Here is a 16,713-nt window from a genome sequence, read left to right as displayed (position 1 = left end):
CAAACCTATGAAGCATGTCTGCAGTGAGTTCCACTGTTTTCTCATATAGATCAATGTTTCATATTTACTTGTAGTTGCCGTGATTTAGCAGTGTGCAGATCATAGAACAGTTAGTCATGCAATTAACCATGAGAAAGAAAGCTGCAGACTACAGGGAGATATAAAACAATTGGAAATAAAAATGGTGAAAGCAATTCATTCCACGGAAGTGGGTGATAATGAAGCAAATTTAAACTTCAAACCAGCTGCTCACGCTCCAGTTGTGGCACTCAGCTGTCTCAGCAAGATGCACTGTAGATCGCTGTTATTATAAACGGGAACAGATTTACCCTTCTGCCCCGCTTTTGACCAGGAGCACTCCCAATCTTGGAATTGCTTGCGCCTCTAAACCATCATAGAAATACCTTGCATTCTCCGGTTGCCTCTCTTGAGCCATCGAGTATCTCTGCGACCTCATTCCCATCTTGATTTCAAGTTGGTTATTCGCGACTGCGCCACTCAGTTCCTCTGATTCTGGGGCAGGGAACTGGGACAATGTGGCAGCAGTGGTTACTGCCTTGTGTCGGGAAACTCGTGAAGTTACCGATGTTAAACTGCATTGCTATTGAAGCATACATTTCAACAAAAGCTTGGTAAAAACAATGACTGCAGATGCTGGAAATTAGATTCTGGATTAGTGGTGCTGGAAGAGCACAGCAGTTCAGGCAGCATCCGAGGAGCAGTAAAATCGACGTTTCGGGCAAAAGCTCGTCATCAAGAATTCAGGCAGAGAGCCTGAAGGGTGGAGAGATCAGTGAGAGGAGGGAGGGGTGGGGAGAAAGTAGCATAGAGTACAATAGTTAAGTGGGGGAGGGGATGAAGGTGATAGGTCGGGGGGAAGGGTGGAATGGATAGGTGGAATAGATGATAGGCAGGTAGGACAAGTCAGGACAAGTCATGGGGATAGTGCTGAGCTGGAAGTTTGGAAATGGGGTGAGGTGGGGGAAGGGGAAATGAGGAAACTGTTGAAGTCCACATTGATGTCCCCGGAGTCTTTGATGTTTTGGAGAAATCTATTTATCTCAGCCTTCAACACATTAATGATGGAATCACCACAGCCACTGGGTGAACCGATATTAAACGGTCAGCCCATTCTGAGTTCCCACATATCTGCCACTGTTCGCTAAGCACTGATATTGTGGATTTGGTGCTCTGCCTAACATTTCTTATGATATTGTACTTATTGCGTGAGCTCTGTGTGTTCGTCTGTGGGTTGCCGTGATCGTATAGTGGTTAGTACTCTGCGTTGTGGTCGCAGCAACCTCGGTTCGAATCCGAGTCACGGCAGTAACAGCTCTGTGTGTCCCAGTCTTTTGTGAAACACAAAGGAATCAGTTGTTTTAAAGTTTTGATTTTCTCCAAGGTGATTGTTTTTTTTCCTTCAAGCTCTGCTCGCTCACATCTCTGTGTTTCATATGTCAGAATTCAAATCCACCCGTTCTCAGAGATTTCTTCCCTCCTACGATCACGAACCGAACTTTCCATCCCATACCCATTTCATTAATTTGGAGATGCTGGTGTTGGACTGTGGAGTACAAAGTTAAAAATGACCCAAAACCAGGTTATGGTCTTACAGGTTTAATGGAAGCACTAGCTTTCGGAGCGCAGCTCTTTCATCATGTGTTTGAGGAGTCATTTCCTATTTCATTAAGGCACGGCATTATCTAATACAGACTCTCACGTTGATACCGATCAGTCTGTATGGCTGCAGTCACTGTTGCTGGGTGAACGTGCCCCAACCCCACCATCGGGACCTGCAGACCATTTGATCCATTTGGTTACCACTGTTGTGAGTTCAATGCTCATGTAGCAGCTTTTACTGATGTGGACCAGATATTATTGCGGGGGGTCAAGCTCAGAAAATTGGCACAGAACAGTATCGGGGAAAAGCGACTTAATTGGATAAGATCAGTTTCACTGCTTTTCTGCAATGGCCAAGCGCTATTACCACTGAACACTGAACTGTTAATTCAGACACCTGGGACCTGGGTTTGACTCCGACCATGCTCGGTGGTAGAATTGGGATTCAATAAATATCCGGAATTACGAATCTTATAACTCCTATATATCCATGTTCAATTGTTGAGAAAAAACAAATCCATCTGACGCCATTTAAGGAATGAAACTGTCATTCTTACCTGCTCGGGCCTCCATGTCACTCCACACTCACTACAATATGGTTGAGTCTCAACTGCCCGCTGTGCAATTAGGGATAGCAATCAATACTGCCGAGACAGCGACGCCCTCATACTGTAACAGAACAGGAAAAAATAGTTCATTCGGCCCTAGCTAGATTACTGTGTGCAGTTCTGCAATTCAGAGTACTGCATGGATGTGATCGCACTGGGAACGTTGCGGTAGAGATTCACTGGGATATTGTCTGGGCTGAAAAGTTTCAGTTGTGAGGAGAGATTGGACAGACTGGGGTTGTTTGTCGCCGAGCGGAGGAGATTGGAGAAGACATGACTGAGATGTACTAAATGCTGAGGGATATGGATGGGATAGACTGAAAGAAGCTTTTGTTATTGATGGAGGGATCGAACACTGGGGCCAAGAGATTTCGGGAAAAGGCAGAAAGGTTTGAGTAGATTTGCGGAAAGGGTCAGAGAGGCGGAAATCATTCTAACCTTAAAAAAAATTGAGATGTTAATTTGCGATGCCAAAACATGTAAGATTATAGGCTAAACGATGGAACTTGATTCTTTTCGTTAAGCAGTTGTGTTTGACAAGTGCGGCCACAACAGGCTGAACGGTCTCCTTCGATGTTGTTGTCCTCCACAGTATCGTGGTTAGTGTCCCGCCTGTCACAGGGTTCAATCCCCCGCTGGGGGCATCGTAAAGGTTTTAAACCTGTCGCTCTGTTCCCCAGTGAAGGTTATTAATGGCTGGCCTTCCATTCTCGATGGGACATGTCACAGGAAGGACTGTGCTGTCTGAATCAGAGTGGGGAAGGACTGCAGCTCCCGGTGAGACAGTGTCAGTGAAAGTGCAAACACGTAACTTCAGCACATTGTGTTTGTTTTGCAATGAAAACCATTATATAGAGTCGTTCCTGACTGATATGTTTATTTAAAGCAGGAATCTGAGGAAGAAAACAGAATAAACTCATTCAGATCTGAGCGCAGAGACATTTCCAGCAGAACTACTGAGGTTGTACAGCGGAGAACCGCTTTTGGATGCATTGAATTCGGGTTGGTGGGCGCAGCTTGCTTTCACTGGGCGGAGTTACCAGTGTGTAAATGATACAGATAGTGTTCAATGTGATGGTACATTTGTTCAGTGGTTCGCACTGCTCTTAACTCTATAGGTCAGGTGAATTTGCCATGTTAAATTGCGCTGATGTGTCCAGGGAGTGAATTCAGTAAGTTAAGTAAATTAGCCATGGGTAACGCGGTAATAAGGTCAGCAGTCACACGATGCCAGGTTTTATTCCAGCAGGTTTAGTTGAAATCACAAGCCAGAGGCCTGCGGGGATAGAGACGAGAGCTAGGTCTGGTTGAGATGCTGTTCAGAGTCTCCCTACAGACTCGATTGTCTGAACTGTACTTTCTGCATTGGAGGGAATCGGAGATTCTATCAGAGAGGACACTGTCAGCGTTTACTGGGCTGCTAAGACATTGGAGACGATGCTGACGGCATTTAGTGGGGATGGAGTTTTATTTATTTGTGTTTTGGAAAATTCGAAACTAAACCAAGAAAAACAGAATGGAAGTTTTCCAGAGTATTTGAGGTTTGGAGAGAGTAAATATGTGGCAAATTCACTCTTTCAAGTTCATAAATTTCTGAAAGTCAAGATTTCAAAACCATAGATGTAGGACAAAGAAATAATGGGAGCAGATTTTTTGTCATTCAGACAATCCGTTTCCAAAATATTTGCAAAGGCACATTTAGAGACACAGAAGCAGCGAGTTTCACCAGGAGAGAGACAGCCTGTGGCCAGGTAAAAGTGTAAAGGACGGTGTCGGGGGTAGATGGTGCGAGGAAACAATATCTAATTTGGACGACTTCAGATGCAAAGAAATATCGGAAACGTCTGCAGCTGAGTAAGATTCAGCAAAAAGAAAACTCATAGTTTTGAAAGATTTCTATTAATATTCCACATGAAGCATTATAAATGGAACTGAGCAGATTTTGTCTATTGTCAAGACACAGCTATTCCATAATGAATAGGAAGTGAACGGTCTCTTGGAGATCGAGTTCCTGCTTTAATCCCATGCCTTAAAGATGGGAGGACGATCGCCATGATGTTGGATTCATTTGATACCCATTGAAATCTGCCAAAGTTACTGAGCATCAAAACTGCCATCTTGTTTTGTAGTACAACCTTCTGTTTTTCTCATGAGTATTTTCTTTAAGCTGAAATAAATTCGGAGCAAAATTGAATGCAACATTTAACGTGGAGAATCTTGCTCTTGCCCTTCATTGCACCGGAGATTTGTAATAAATCGATACCTCATCAAAGTCGAAGTAAAGCAATTTGATTCTGTTGTAAATTACATTGGGATAATGAAAAGGAGTGCAAACGCTTCTTTTCTCCTTTCATTCCATCTTGACTTTCTATGAATTTACATCGAATGAAAGGGTAACAAATAAGGAGAGATCGGGTGCAATAGTTTATCCAGTGGGATTGTGAATTTTAATGTAACACTCCACACAAAGTTCTGATCAGTATTTTTAACAGTCAATTGAATTGGAACCGCAGAAAACCTTTCCAATGAAACGAATCTTTCATTCTTTCACAACCTTTTGCTGTGTGAATCATACCGCGATCCATCATCCAGCGTGATCACCAAGTTGGCAACAATATTAGATCCACCAATTTTCTTTAGCAATCACAACATCTGCACATACCCATCTGCGGTGTGCCCAGTGTCATTTGTTGTATCCAACCACAGCACATTTCCTGTTCATGACCTCATGACCTTTGTTCCTGATCTGTCTGATCAGTTTGAGAAACCTTTTCTATTACTTCATTCCATCCCCTCAGAATTCTAAAGGTATCAATAAAATAAGACGTTAGACCAAATGATGTAGGATTGGAAACCGGCCATTCAGCCCATCGAGTCTGCTCCACCATTCAACGAACTCATGGCTGATCTGATAATCCTCAACTCCATTCTCCAGCATTGTCTCGACAAAGCTTCATCATCTTTCTGGTTAAATATCTGTCTGGCACAGTTTAAAAATACCAACAACGCAGCCTTAACAACAATTTCGGCAAGGAGTTCCACCGATTCACTGGCCCCTGAGCAAAGAAATTACTCCTCATTTCTGAATTAAATAGGCAATATCTAATTCTGAGTTCATGTCCTCTGGTACTCTCCTCATACCAGAGGGTGAACCACCTGCCCGTAACTACCCTGTCAAGATCCCATGAATATTGAACGTTTATAAATGTTATTATGTGATTATAGAGCTCCCCTCCCTCTCCTTTGTTTCAAGGAGAATAATCCCAGCCTAACCAATCATTCCACGAAGCTCCATTTTCTCCAGTGTTGACAACATGTTCATTAATCTCTGCTGTCCCCTGCAGCATCCTTACATATTATTACAGCAGGAGGAGACATTTATGGGAAGAAACGGTTGAAATTTCAAGCACAGACGGGAATTGGATCTTGAAATCAAACAGCGACTGGAATCAGATTGGTCCACACAAGGACGAAATAGAGTAATGATCACGCTGACAAATGCGAATCTAATCTTATCTCATTAACATTCAATAACTTTACTGTAAACAAATTACCCCGTGTAAGTGTCCACAGAGCTGTTATTTCGGGGGGAAAAACTTATAGAAACTGGCTACATAAACACTTTGACAACAATAACATGTTCTTGAGACATTTTTTGGTTATAAACTCAACTCATTGTTCTGTGAATCCTACATCGTTTGCAAGCCACAAATGAGACATGGAATATAACTCTCTCCATTTGCCTAGATGGATATAACTTCAATAACACTTAAGGAACTGGACACAGTCCACGACAATGCAGTCACTTGAGTGTATCCTCTCCAACACCTGCAATACTCATTTCTTTCACCGCTAAGGCGCAATTACAGCAGAGTGCACCAACTATAAGATGCACTGGAGTAAGTCATTCGGGCATTTTTGACAACCTTCAAAGCTCAACAGCGATACTGACTATAAGGACAAGGTTGGAAGATGCAACGAAACGCCACCATTTTCAAGTTATCCTCCAAGGCCCATAGCAACCTGACTTGGAAAGGAATCAGTGAGAAACTCATTGGTGAAACGGTCTTGATGGGCAAAGTTGCATACTTCAGCCTTCCATCTTTTATCTTACAATTTTAAGAAAAATGTTGATTTATGCGGTGACCAGACTTGTGCTCAGTCCTTTAGCTGTTCCCTAAACTGGTGGTTACTAAAGTTCTGCTATCATCCACAGCCTGTGGTCAACAATAGAAAATATCCGAAAACCCTCTCAATCAACTGACTCCCCTTCAGATTAGAGTGGTGTTGGAGAAGCACAGCAGGTCCGGCGGCATCTGAGGAGCAGGAAAAATGGACGTTTCAGGCAAAAGCTATTCATCAGGAATGAGACTGGGATCACATGGGATGGATAGATAAATGGGAAGGGGGTGGGGCTGGGGAGAAGGTAGCGGAGAGTGCTGTAGGTGAATGCAGGTGGGGGGTGAACATGATATGGGAGAGAAGAAGGTGGACTGGATAGGTGGGAATGAAGATGCACAGGTGGGACAAGTCAGGCGGACAGTGTTGAGCTGGAAGGTGGGAACTGGGGTAAGGTAGGGGGAGGGGAAATGAGGCAAAGGGTGAAGTCCAAATTGATGCCATGGGGTTGAACGGTCCCGAGGCAGATGATGAGGCTTTCTTCCTCCAGGCATCGGGTCGTGAGGCAGTGGCGATACAGGAGGCCCAGGACCTTCATGTCCTCGGGAGAGTGGGAGGAGGAGTTGAAATGTTTGGCCATGGGGCACTGGGGTTATTTCTTGTGGGTATCCTGGAGATATTCTCTGAAGTGTTGTGTGAGAACACATCTCCTCTCTCCAACTTAGAGGAGACCGCATCGGGCGGAATGTATACAAGAAATGGCATGTGTGAAAGTGCAGGAGAAACTTTGATGGATGTGGAAGCCTCCATTTGAGCCTTGGACAGAGGTGAGGAGGTAGATGTGGGTGCAGGTTTTGCACTTCCTGCAGTGACAGGGAAATTTATATTTCCCTCCCCACCCCTATCCACTTTTGACAAAGACTCTTTCCTCCACGACTACCTAGTCAAGTCCAGGCCCTCCAATGACCCACCCTCCCCTCATGGCACCTTCCCCTGCCACCACAGGAATTGCAAAACATGCACCCACATCTTCCCTCTTACATCCTTCCAAGGCTCCAATGAGCCTTCCATATCCATCAAATGTCCGTGTGCACTTCCACACATGTCATTTATTGCATCTGTTACTCGCGATGCGGTCTCCTCTACATTGGGGCCAACAGACACATTCTCGGAGAGCGCTTCAGAGAACATTTCCAGGGAACCCGCAACATTCAACTCCAACGCCCCATGACCAAAACCATCAATTACCACGTCCCCCGACTCTCCCAAGGACATGCAGTTCCTGGGTCTCCTCCACACCATTCCCTCACCACCAGACGCCAGATCTTCCACCTCGGGACCCTCAACCCCAGGGCATCAACGTGGTCTTCACCAGTTTCCTCATCTCCCCACGGCCACCTTATCCGAGTTCCAACTATCTAACTTGCCACCAGCCTACTGACCTGTCCCACTTGTCTATCTTCCTTTCGACCTATCCGCTCCACCCTCTTCTCCGATCTATCACCTTTCACCCCATCTCTATCCACCTCTTGCACTCTCAGCTAAATTCTTCCCAGACCCAGTCCTCCCGTTTATCTCTCCACCCTCGAGGATCCCACCTTTTTTCCTGATGAAGGGCGTTTGCCTGAAACGTTATTTTTTTCTGCAACTCGGATGCTGCCTGACCTGCTGTGCTTCTTCAGCACCACTCTAATCTTGATTCTGATTTCCTGCACCTGCAGTATGCACTTCCGTTATTCTGATTCCCCTGTCTATTGATCTTGAATAGGCTGTTGCTAAAGTTTCAGCATCATTTCCCTGCTCTTATATTCCCAACTGCGGTCAAGAACAGAAAGTATCTCCAACCCCTCGAGACCACTTGATCCCTTGTCCAATCACCTTCAAACATTCGTGAATGTCTACTCCAATTTCTCTTTTATTACTTTAAACCTCTCAGTATTCACACTGTTCTCATTGTGCGTCCTCAAATTCATTATCACTCACTTCACTGGATTGAATTCCTTTCAGCACATTTTCTTGCCAATTGTTTCCAATCTCCCTGCAGTCTATGGCTTTCTTCCTCGTGGTTAACGACATGACTAATTGTTACCTGATTTTCAAACTGCTAAATGATGGCCACAACAAATAATTAAAAATCGTTGACCTATATGAGAAAACAATAGAACTCATCGAAGCCATGGTTCATAAGCTTGCAGAGGACAGCAGAATAGGAGACTGTGAAGAAGGTGATCTAAGATTCCAGAAGGATCTTAATCCATTGCGTCTTTGGGCTGAAAAATGTCACATGAAGTTCAATCTGAATAAATGGAAGATATTGCGTTTTGCTACATCAAATAAGAGTAGGGCTTATACAATTAATGATCGGGCGTCGCATCGTGTTATGGAACACGGAGGCCAGGAATGCAAGTACATAATTAATTTTAGTTTACTTCATATACAGACAGAATGGTTAAAAAAAATGTCATCCTGCCTTCGTTGCTCAGTCCTTTGAGCGTAGGAGTTGGTACGTTATGTTGAAGTTGAATCGGACATTGGGTGTTGCGTCTTCTGGAATACTGTGTCCAGTTCTTGTCGCCCAGTAATAGCAAGGAAATGATTCAGCTGGAGTAGGTTTAGAACAGGTATACCAGCGTATGGTTAGTGGGGAAGGTTTGTGTTATAACGAAAGGCTGGATAGGCTGAGAATATTTTCACTCCAGAACTGAAGTTTGAAAGGTGACCTGATGGAAATTTATAAATTATTGAGAGTTCGGCTCGAGTTAACTGTAACTGTCTTTTCTCCAAGGAGGGGGGACTTCAAGACGAGAGGGTAAATGTTTAAAGTGAAAAGAGGGATTTAAAATAAGAGATGAGAGGCTTTTTTTTTACAGAGGATGGTTTATGTGTGCAATTCACTTCCTGAGGCAGTGATGAATGAAAGTACATTTACAATATTTACAGGATATTTGGATCGATAAATGAATTGGAAAGTTTCAGTGGGATTAAAAAAAGCTATTCATACATGCCTAGTACACTACTTATTGCCCAGAAGGAAGTTCAGAATCAACCACGATATTATGGATCTGGAGTCACACACCAGCCAGACACCAGATAGGTATGGCAGTTTCCTTCCCTTTCAGGCATTAGTGAATCAGATCTACTGATTCAACATCATCATTAGACTCTAGGTATTTATTTAAATAAAATTCCAGCATCTGCCATGCCAGGGTTTGAACCAGTGTCCACAGAATTATATCTGGACATTCATATTAACAATGCAGTAATAATATCACAAGGGCATTACTAACCCTCAGCAATTACAGGAGCCGTCAGATGCGACTCGTTTAGTTTGGCATTATGTTCAGAATGAGCTGGTAGGAGTGAAAGGCCTGTTTTCATGCTGCGTGAGCCTATGACTTTGACACTATGAAACTGGCAGTTGGTTGGGATTAACAGCAGGGTTGACAGTTTAGTTGATCTCCTTTTGGGATATGTAATCTTGCTGGTTACTCTGGAGGTTCTTCTGCTCATTGAGCCCTTCCCATACACGGGACTGTTGAACTGTCTGTCTCCAGTTTGACTGAGTCGATGAGTTTCCACTTCAGCAGGTAATTGAATCCCGCATTGCGTTGGTTTCTCTGTGATATCAGTGTCCTTGTATCTACCCAGGATGAACCATTGGTTGAAATCATGTCCACGCAGACGTAAGTCCCGTTGTCCATGTTGTGAATGTGTTTTTTTATTCTGCTTGATATATCCACAGGGTGGGGATGTCGCTGGTCAGGACAGCATTTGTTGTTCATCCTGATTCGCTGCTGCCTCGCTGCTCGAGAGACATGGATTCGATCCCAGTCTCGTGTGACCGTGTGCAGTTTGCACATTCACTCTTTGCTTGTGTGAGTTTCCTCCCACAGACTGAAGGTGTGAAGGTTACTGGGGTCAGCCATGGGAAATGAAGAGGAACGGAACAGTTATGGAATGTGGGTCTGCTAGGATGTTCTTCAGAGAGATGGTGTCGACTGGAAGGGCCTAATGGCCTGCTTTCCCACAGGGTCGTCATTCTCGGATGAAGGGTCAGCTATTTCGTTCAGGTCCTGGAGACACAAGTAGGCAGGATTGCGTAAAGATGGTAGCATCCCCTGTATAAGTGACATGCATGAATGGGATTGAAGGATAACAAAGGCATGTGTCTGTTCCTGAGGTCAGGCTTCCATTCCAGGTTTTATTCGTCGAACTTTAACATTACCAGTTCCGTGTGTGAGTCCCCAAGGATGACTAATTTATTATATAACCACAACACCACCTTCTCCAGGTTGCAGTATTTATTGGGAACAAGAAGCTGATTCTGAGTTGATGCGAACAAAAGCAGGTGCCAATGTCAAAACCACTGATCCAAACAGGAAAATGAAATTTCGTACATTGCCACCCCAAAGTTAAAGTCTCCACATGCTTTGGATGCGCCAATCGGCTGTCTCAGCAACATGTACTGTTTATGGTCATAATATTATAAATGGGGGCAAGTATTCCCTTCCACCCGCTTTTGACCAGGACCAACCTCGGAAATACATGCGTCTCTCTCCTGTCATTCCATCCCAGTTTCCAATTGGATCTTGTTGGCTGCTTCACACAGTTTCTCGGATTCCGGATCTGGAACTGGGATTATGTGTGATTGCATGCAGCAGTTGTTCCTGCCTTGTGTGGGCAAAGTGATGAAGTAGCCAATGTTCAAATATAATGCTATTGAAGCATACGTTTCAACAATATTCTGCACTCTCCCAAAAGTTTGGAGAGTTTCATTAATCCCATTCTCCTGTACTCTCATTCATGGAACCTCCACAGTCTCTGGGGATGCGAATGTTAAAGATTCGGTTCATTTTACGTTCCCACAGGCCTGTCGCTAAGTCCTGATATTGTACATTCTTCCTGACATTTCCTCTGCTACCATATTGGTTGCAGTTTGCAAGCGTGGTCTGTGGACTGCTGCAACCTTCCACTGCACCATACGTTTAGTAGTTCGCATTCTGCGTTGTGATTGCAGCGACCTCGGCTCTAATCCACACCATAGCGGTCAGTTCTCTCAAAGCTTTACTTTTGGTGAAACATGGTAAGAAATTAATCGTTTTTTACAAGATAATATTCTGCGAGGTGATGATTTCTTTTCCATCGAATTTTGTTGTTCTGCGTTTCAAATACCAGGATTTAAACCCAAAAGTTCTCGAAGATGTCTCTCCCTCGCACCCTTTTAAGTCTCTCATCCCATTTGACTGAGGCATTGCACAATCTAACATACATTTTCACGTTGGTACCATCCAGTCTGTGCCGTTGCACTCACTGTTGCCCCAATCTCTTCATTGGCACTTTCAAATCATTCAATCCGTTTGGATATCGTGGCTGTGAGATCAATTCTCTTTTAGCAGCTTTTACTGACATGGACCAGAGATTATTGGAGCGTGAGGCTGAATAAAAGGGCATAGGGAATAACTGGGGGAAAGAGACTCTATTGGAAAAGATCCCCCATGAGGGCTTTCTGCGATAGCCGAGTGGTATTATCGCTGGATTGTTAACACAGCAAAGCCAGGTAATGTTCTGTGGACACGGGTTGGATTCCACCACACCACGACGATGGTAGTATGTGAATGCAATAAATGCCTAGAATTAAGAATACGTTGTCTGAAAAACCCATCTGTTTCACTGACACTACTGTCCTTATCTGGTGTGGCGTCCACGTGACTCCAAACCGGAAGGCAATAAATGCTGCAGAGCCACCCCCGATGCTATTACAGAATGGAAATATGTTCATTCGGCTCAGTGCTAGAATTGTCCAGGGATGAGATCGCACTGGGAAAGTTCTAGGAGAGATTCACTCGGATAGTGTCGAGGCTGAAGAGTTTCAGTCATGAAGGGAGACAGGACCAACTTGGGTTGTTTGTCACCGACCAGAGGAGTTTGTGAGGGGTATAGATAAGGTAGACTGAAAGAAGCGCTTCCCATCGATGGAAAGAACGATCACAGGGGGGCAGAAATTTAAGGAGAGAGACAGAAAGATTAAAGTAGATGTGGAGAAAAGCGGTTTAGGCCGGCGGGTGTTGGAATTTGGAACACACAGTCTGTAAGTGTAAGAGAGGCAGCAACCCTTATAACCTGAAGGAAAATGCAGATAAGAATATGTTCTGCCAAGGCATCTTCGAGAAGGTAAGGCTATGGGCTAAACCATTCGGGTCATTATCAGTTGCTTTTGACAAATGCAACCACAAAAGGCTGAAGTGTCTCCTTTGAAACTGTTGTCCTTGCTGGTATAGTGGTTCGTGTCGCCGTATGTTATGCGGGAGTGAGGAGCTCAATTCCTGGCTGGGGCACTGGAAATGTTTTAAAACTGTCGCTCGGTTTCCAAGTGCGGGTTATTAATGCCTGTCCTTCCATTCTCCATGGGCAATGTCACAGGAAGGACAGTGCTGTCTGAATCAGTGTGGGGAAGGTCTGCAGCTCCCGGCGAGACAGAGTGTCAATAAAAGTACAAGCACGTGACTTCCGCAACCTGCACCTTGTGTCTGTACTGGAATCTGAACCATTTAATAGATAGAAGAAGGAAGCTGAGGAAGAAACAGGGTAAACCAATTCAGATGTGAGTACAGAAACATTTTCCGCAGCATCTTGAGGAAAACTGACAAATGGCCCCGAGAAAGAGTTTGTCTTTTTGAAAAGTTAGTTCACAGAGATGCTTTTTGTTCCACTCAAGCCCTTAAGAAATTGAATAACAATTTAACTAAGACTTGAAATTTTCGAACACACCAGTCGATGAGTCACGTGCTGGAAACTGTGTTTACAAGCCAGATGTTTGATAACTGATGATGATGCAATAGGCTGAAGGACCATTCGCCATGCTTTTAAAAACTCAATAACTGTCATTTTTCAACTGAACAAAATAGGCAAAAACAAAGTCATCAAGAAAAGTTCCAAGCATTGTATATGTCATCCTTGGTGCGAACGTGCTGAAATTCAGCTGTCTCACTGCTATTTCCCAATATTGATTTCCAGTCAGGGAAAAAAATTTGTTGTTCCTTATGGAAATCTTAAATTGAACATCATTTCCTGACATCACAAAACAGCAAAATTAGCAGTTCTGTCAGAGTCAGTGAGAATTGCATATCGGAGATGAAATCAAATGCGAAGAAGCGCTGAAATCAGTTGGACTGGGGTATGCAAATTTGAAAATCACACAACCCCAGGTTATAGTCCAACAGGTTTAATTGGAATTACTAGTTTTTGGACCACTGCTCATTCATCAGGTGATTGTGGAGTCCACAGTTGTAAGACACAGAATTTATAGCATATGTTTACAGTGTGATGTAACCTGAAATTGTACATTGAAAAATGTCTTGATTGTTTGCTAAGTCTCCAATCTGTTACAATGACAATGTTAGCTTCACTTCTTTAACATGAAAAGTGCAAAACCTTTTTAGTTTAATGTTTAATTCTCAGGTGAAGTTTAACAACTGGTGTCTGCGCACCCCCCCCCCCCCCCACCTCCACCCCCGTGCTGCTGTCTGTTCCATAATGTTTAGACTGATTCTAGATAATAAAAATGAGTTCCCAGAGACATACATGGATCCATGCAGTTTTTGAGCAAAGTACAATGTAAATCTGCAAGTACAAATTCACCCCGCAGACGTGTGTGTGCGTGTGTGTGTGCGTGTGTGTGTAGGACGGTCTCTGTTTGTAGATAGGGCAATGGGACCACGTGTACAGTGAAATGAACCCAATGACCATGGGTACCGAATTTCGCTATCAGTCTCTGTCGGGGCACTTTTAGCTGCTGCCTGTTCCGAAGACCGCCTTGGAGGATTGTCACCCGAAGATCCGAGGTCGAATGTCCTGGATCACTGAAGTGCTCTCCAACTGAGAAGGGGCACACCTGTCTGTTGATTAATGCGTAGCGCCCATTCCCTTGTTGTAGCCTCTGTTCAGCTTCACCAATGTACCATGCCTTAAGGCATTCTTGCCTGCAGCGTGTTGTTTTTTTTTAGATTAGCGTCAGTCTAAACATTATGGCATGGACGCAGCACACAGGGACTAACACCTTCAACATATTATCTGTGCTGACACTAATTGGTAAAGTCCACCTGACAATGTAACTGTTAAAAGAAAGTTTTTCGATTTACATAAGAAAGAAATGAACCAAACATAGTCATTCTAACAGATGGAAAACTTAACAAGCAATCAAGGTATTTTTCCAATGTATAATTTCAGTGACATTACACTGTAACCTTTCGCTATAAATTCTGTACCTTCCCACTGTGTACTCCACAGCCACCTGATGAAGGAGCAGCTCTCCAAACGATATTGCTTCCATTAAACCTGTTGGACTGTGACCTGGTGTTGTGCGATTTTTAACTTTGTATTAGAATGCGGATCTCACAATTGATATAGAGATGAAGAAGCATTTATTCTCTCAGACAGTTCTGCATCAGTGGACTTTCTTTTAGCAGAAAGCTGTTGGGGAAGTGTCATTAGGTGTAATGAGGCTGAGATCGGCAGATCTTCAAACAGAAAAGACATCAAGCGTTATGGGGAAAGGCAAGAAAGTGCAGTTCAAGGTTATCAGATCAGATATGAAACCATTTAATAGAGGAGTAGACTTGATGGTCTGAATGATGTCTGTCTGTTCCTAAAATTGTTGGCCTTAATATGAAGCTGCAAAACCGACCTGAGTAAAACGTGCCAAATTTTAAAAAAGTGTGGGCCCCCAGAGCACTGAACCGAGGTGAAATGTCCAAAAAAACCACACACAAAGGGCAGACAATATTGGGTAATTGCTCCGTAGTGATCAGTATACCAAGGTAAACAGGAAAACCGATATTCAGTATCTACGTTGAACCTGGCTCCACGGGGCATGTAGTTAACTCTCACAAACCACTATTCCCCTTCCGTTTTCCTGACGCCCCCTCCGTTCTTGTTTGAAACTGATTGAATGTCAGGCAATTGCCGATGACATTGCTGATGGGGAACTGTAGCATATAGAGCGTATTAGAGCATTACAGCGCAGTACAGGCCCTTCGGCCCTCGATGTTGCGCCGCCCTGTCATTCTAATCTGAAGCCCATCCCATCTACACTATTCCATGTACGTCCATATGCCTCTCCCATGACGACTTAAATGCACTTAATCTTGGCGAATCTACCACGGTTGCAGGCAAAGCATTCCATGCCCTAACTACTCTCTGAGTAAAGAAACTACCTCTGACATCTGTCTTATACCTATCTCCCCTCACTTTAAAGTTGTGGTCCTCGTGCTTGCCGTCCCCATACTTGGAAAAAGACTCTCCCTGTCCACCCTATCTAAACCTCTGATTATCTTGTATGTCTCCATTAAGTCACCTCTCTCCAACGAGGACAGCCTCAAGGCCCTCAGTCTTTCCTCGTAATGCATTCCTTCCGTACCAGGCAACATGCTAGAAAATCCCCTCTGCACCCTTTCCAAAGCGTCAACATTCTTCTTATAATGCGGTGACCAGAACTGTTCACAATACTTCAAATGTGGCCGTACCAGATCTTTGTACAGCTGCAGTATAACCTTCTGATTCCAGAACTCAATCCCTCTATTAATAAAGGCCAAAACACTGTTTTCCTTCTTAACAACCCTGTCAATCTGGGTGGCAACTTTCAGGGATCTGTGTACATTGACACCGAGATCTCTCTGCTCATCTGCACTCCCAAGAATCTTACCATTAGCCCAGTACTTTGCATTCCGATTACTCCGTCCAAAGTGTATCACCTCACACTTGTCCACATTAAACTCCATTTGCCACGTCTCAGCCCAGCTCTGCATCCTATCTATGTCTATTTGCAACCTACTACATCTTTCGTCACGATCCACAACTCTACCGACCATAGTGTTGTCCGCAAATTTACTAACCCACCCTTCTAAGCCCTCATCCAGATCATTTATAAAAATGACGAATAGCAGTGGACCCAACATCGACCCTTGGGGAAAGCCGCTAGTGACTGGACACCAAGATGAACATATTGCATCAACTACAATTACAGCGAGACAATTACTGATTCAAACTGCTATGTCTCCCACAATCCCATTCCTCCGCATTTTGTATAATAGCCTACTGGGGGAACCTTATCGAACACCTTGCTGTATTCCATATACAGCAAATCAACCTATTTACTCTCATCCACCTGTTTGGTCACTTTGTCAAAAAACTCATAAGATTCGTTAAGCACGGCCTACCCTTTACAAAACCGTGCTGACTGTCCCTGATCAGATTATTATTTTCTAGATGATTATAAATCCTATCTCTGATAACCTTTTCCAAAGCTTTACCAACAAGTGAAGTGAGACTTACTGGTCTGTATATACCAGGGTTGTCTCTACTACCCTTC

General features: G+C 43.9%; 1 non-coding gene across 1 annotated transcript; it reads left to right on the top strand.

The window, feature by feature from the left end:
* Positions 1-1,254: 1,254 nt before the first annotated feature.
* Positions 1,255-1,326, top strand: trnah-gug (transfer RNA histidin (anticodon GUG)). Its single transcript has one exon. It is a non-coding gene; the product is annotated as a tRNA-His (tRNA).
* The last annotated feature ends 15,387 nt before the right edge of the window (positions 1,327-16,713 follow it).

The sequence above is a fragment of the Chiloscyllium punctatum genome, unplaced genomic scaffold, assembly GCF_047496795.1.
Source record: "Chiloscyllium punctatum isolate Juve2018m unplaced genomic scaffold, sChiPun1.3 scaffold_121, whole genome shotgun sequence".
Taxonomy (NCBI): Eukaryota; Metazoa; Chordata; class Chondrichthyes; order Orectolobiformes; family Hemiscylliidae; genus Chiloscyllium; species Chiloscyllium punctatum.
Note: the sequence above shows the minus strand (reverse complement) of the source record. Positions and strands in the feature narration are given on the sequence as shown.